The sequence below is a fragment of the Molossus molossus genome, unplaced genomic scaffold (genome assembly GCF_014108415.1).
Source record: "Molossus molossus isolate mMolMol1 unplaced genomic scaffold, mMolMol1.p scaffold_m16_p_7, whole genome shotgun sequence".
NCBI lineage: Eukaryota > Metazoa > Chordata > Mammalia > Chiroptera > Molossidae > Molossus > Molossus molossus.
In genome coordinates this window covers 27,406,968-27,411,225 of record NW_023425401.1, presented here as the reverse complement: position 1 = coordinate 27,411,225, position 4,258 = coordinate 27,406,968, and the positions used below count along the sequence as shown (strand labels likewise).

Sequence of the window (4,258 nt, the reverse complement as noted above, 5' to 3'; positions counted from 1 at the left end):
TTAGAGGAAATTCAGGGAATACAAGAAAATGTGTAAGAATAGCATAAGGATAAAAATGATCAAACTCCAAGGTATAGAAAGCTGCACAAAAAGTAATATCCCCACGTAGTTAACAATAGCAACAAGCAAAGGACGTAGGAAAAAAAGTTGAGCCCAGGTGATGTGGCGCAGTGGATTGAGCACCCCATAAACTGAGAGGTCCCAGTTCGATTCCCAGTCAGAGCATGTACCTGGGTTTCGGGCTCGAGACCCAATAGGAGGCATGCAGGAGGCAGCCAACCAATGTATCTCTCTCACATTGATGTTTCTATCTCTCTCTCTTTTCCTCTCTCTAAATAATCAATAAAAACATTCAAGAAAAAGTTGATGAAGGGGTAATTATGGTCTGAAAGGATCTTTAAAATACAGCAATCTAATCATGTCTTAAATTTTGTAATCCTGATTCACATAATAAAATTATAAGAAAAAGAGAGTCAGAAAGGGAGAGAGACGAAGGTTGTAATACAATTAGAGATATTTGAGTATTGAGTAGACACTCAACATTTTTAAATTATTAAAATATTTAGGTTCAATAATGACAATGTGATCATGTTACGAACTTCTCATATAATGTCACCCCAATAAATTCAATTAAGAAATAAAATAAAAAATAAAAATCATATAGGAGTACCTTTAACAGCTATAATAAAAAACTTCTTATGTTTTAGATATAAGTACAGACAATGAGGTTTTCTTTAAAATATTTAGAGGAGTATAGTTATAGATAAAAAATTACTTATGAGTAGATGGTTATAGATAAAACAAAATGGCTAATGGTAGACCATTTATGAAATTAAATGAGGGGTTCTTGGATATTTATCATATGCTTAATGCTACTATCATATACATTTGAATTTTTCTATAATAAAGAGAAAAATAGTTACCTATATATTTATAGTTTTTAATATTCAAGTTCTATATAAGTAATGCTTTTTAAAAAATCTATATATAACATTATAACATATATATAATATACATATATAAAATATACACATATATAAAATCAGTTAGCATATCTGATGGGTAGCACTCCACAAATAAGATCTCTTTTGTCTCTCTTTATAAATCAAGTATTTTAAAGAAAATTTCGGGTTCATACATGAAACTAGGAATTGGTGTTAATGATAGAATGAGGAACTAGGTGCCTATTTGTTAAGAGTCATTAATTAAAAGGCAAAACTTCATGCACTCCTGGACTGAATGTGTAACTACTTATATCTCTAGGCTTATAATTTCTAGAGCAAATGCATCACTGAAAAAAAAATAACATACTCATGGTTATATATTACTTTGAAAAATACTTAATAGTGTCATTTAAATATCTCCTTATGTGTCTTATGAGCATTTTGAGTATGAATTAACACAGTGAGTAGTTAGCATTTCAAATAGTTCTAGCTGTGATGAGCCTGGACAGGAAAATGCATGGACTTTGAAGTCAGATAAATGGGTTCAATTTTGCCTCCACCACAGCTGTGCAAACTTGGAAAGGTTACTTAACATCTCTGACTATCAATTTCCTCCTCATATAAAATGGGGAGAATAATATTATACATATTATATATAAAACACATGGCACATACTATATACTTTCTAAGTTGTTATTAGTAGTAGTCATTTTATTGGAACAAGTATATTTCTGTAATAACTCTTCAACTGCCTACAAAAGAATCTCAAAATGATTTTCTTCACTATAAAACAATGATTTCTATTTATAGTCATTTGAGTGTATGTTATGCCAAAACTATTCATAGACAAAATGAATTAATTTCCTCCATATGTGAATACAAATATGCTTACACATTCATTTTTCACCTCTGGAACTTCCGTTCAAACCTTACTTCAGTCTTGAGTGAAAATAAATTTAATGGTCTGCCTCATCAACAGCTCCATTATCACAAAGCTGCAATGCAATGCAAGTCAGTTAATTTAGTACAATTGCCATTCTGTCAGTCTCTGTTTAGAATAAGCCAGGATCAAAAATAGCAAATTGTTTTACAGTTCTTCCCAGCACATTAAAAAAACTGTATCTGTAAGTCCCGCTGCCCATATTATTTTGCTCTAAGTAATGTTATACATTTTATTTAATTTATGGCTTATCTGCTCAAGAGCTATGGTTTTCAAGCTTGTCTAAATATTACAATCAACTGCAACCCTTAATATTTATGCTCAGACTTGAACTCAGAAATTTTGATTTGTTGGTCTTAGGTGGGAACAAGCATTGGTATTAAAAAATAAATTAGTAAATGCCCAGGGGGTTTTCTTTGGTGAGAAAGCTTGGTCTCTTGCTACTCAAAGTAGGTCATAAAGCAGAAGCTCAGGCGTCATCTGGAAACTTGCTAGAAATGCAGATTCACAGGTCTCACCTCAGAACTACTGAACAGAAAGCGCATTTGACAAGATCCCCAAGTGAACCACATGCACGTGATAGTTTGTAAAGCACTACCCAAGTTCGCCTAGAATTCACTGAATTTCCACGTAAGCTATAAATAAATATCTACATGAAGTCCACTAATTAAACCTTTTGGTTACATTGTAGGAAAAAATGATGTAGAGGTAGTATTCACACGGTTATACTTTTTTAAGCCTGAGAAAAAGGAATATTTGAATGCTTTGAGATGAGGAAACTCATACAGCATTTTTTTTTTCTTCTTTTTTTTCATTTTTTTTTTCACACTATACAACCCCCTTCAGTGCTAACTGCCCACAGGTAAGGAGCTAAGCAATGGTTCAAGGCAGCAATTTATTCTGGCATGAGTACACTATGGGAGGCCCACAAAAAAGAGCCTACCATAAATCCATTACCATGCTCTCATACAGCATTTTTAAGCATCATCATCATCATCATCATGGGGTATTCTAACTTTCCATTGGAGTACAACAAATATCATCTTAATCATACCTTAGATTTACAATTGAGCATTTACATTAAGAGTGAGTAAAATTTTTTTTTTTTTTTTTTTTATCCTCACCAGAGGACATTTTTCCCTTTTTTGTTCAGGTAGAGTGGGGGGGAGAGAGAGGAACAGAGAGAGAGAGAGAAAAACATCGACGTGAAAGGGACACATCGAGTGGCTGCCACCCACACAACCGACCAGGGCCGGGGACAAACTGCAACCGAGGTACATGCCCTTAGCGGGAACCGAACCCGGGTCTTTCAGGACCGCAGGCCGACGCTCTAACCGCTGAGCCAAACCGGCCAGGGCTCATAAAGTTTTTTTTAACAAATTAAATCAAGCAGCTTATTGTTAGTTGCTAAAAATATGCATATCAAAATCTATAGAGATATACGGTCATAAGAAACTATATGGAAATGACCATAAATCCATATACTTCCGTCACTAGTGTCAGAAACCAAAACCTAGGTCAAATGTGCTTGTTGCTGTAGAGTGCTGTTGTTTAGGCCCTCTCAGGTAATGAAGAAAGGGAGCATATGTGTTTATATTTACCTGCACATATGCACATATCTGTAAATATTTCTAAGTGTAACAATCTGTATATTAAGCTAAACTTAAGTTCATACTCAAGTTTCCAACTCTAATTCATCCTAGCATCCTGCTCTTGCTTATCTGTAACTTCTCACTCCCATGGTGAAAAACCTGGCTCATACATCCATTTATTTCATTGTTTAATTCCGTATATGTGTATAGTATATCAGAATTACTAAACTGGGAATGACTTTATCACCTAGAGCATATTGTTTACGATCAGTTTCTTTGGCCTTTAGTCATATACTTCGCTTATTTCCAGTGTTACTTAGGCCAGTACTATCCCCCCAAACCCTTAAATGATATTGTTTTGTACATTTGTAGTACAGTTAGATTGCTTTGTCACATTCTGCAATCCATCCTGAGAACCCCTGATCTCTTACACTATTTTTCTACATCTGCATACACACATTCCAGTTCACATTTTGTGATGTGAAGTTTAGTGACTTCTGACAGATGCATGGTGTCATGTATCCGGCATTAGAGTAGCATTACAAATAGTTTCACTAATGCCTTCTTAGGAAAACAGTAAATGAAAGGCAAAACAAACATTTTAAATAATGTGAAAAACAACTCTGCATACTGCATACCTGGAGAGATTGCAGAGATTAGTGTTGCTGTCAAAGACTTGAAGGATGCAGCGGGGGTGCTTGATCAGATCCAGCAGGTCCAATGGTTCCTATAGGGGAATCATATTGCAGACTTAGGATTTTAGAGCAAAGCCCCACTATCTT

General features: G+C 34.6%; 1 non-coding gene across 1 annotated transcript; it reads right to left on the bottom strand.

Annotated features, from left to right (window-relative positions):
• Window positions 1–2,710: 2,710 nt before the first annotated feature.
• On the bottom strand, window positions 2,711–2,846 carry LOC118620587. The gene has a single exon (XR_004957489.1). It is a non-coding gene; the product is annotated as a small nucleolar RNA SNORA42/SNORA80 family (small nucleolar RNA).
• Between the last annotated feature and the right edge of the window lie 1,412 nt (window positions 2,847–4,258).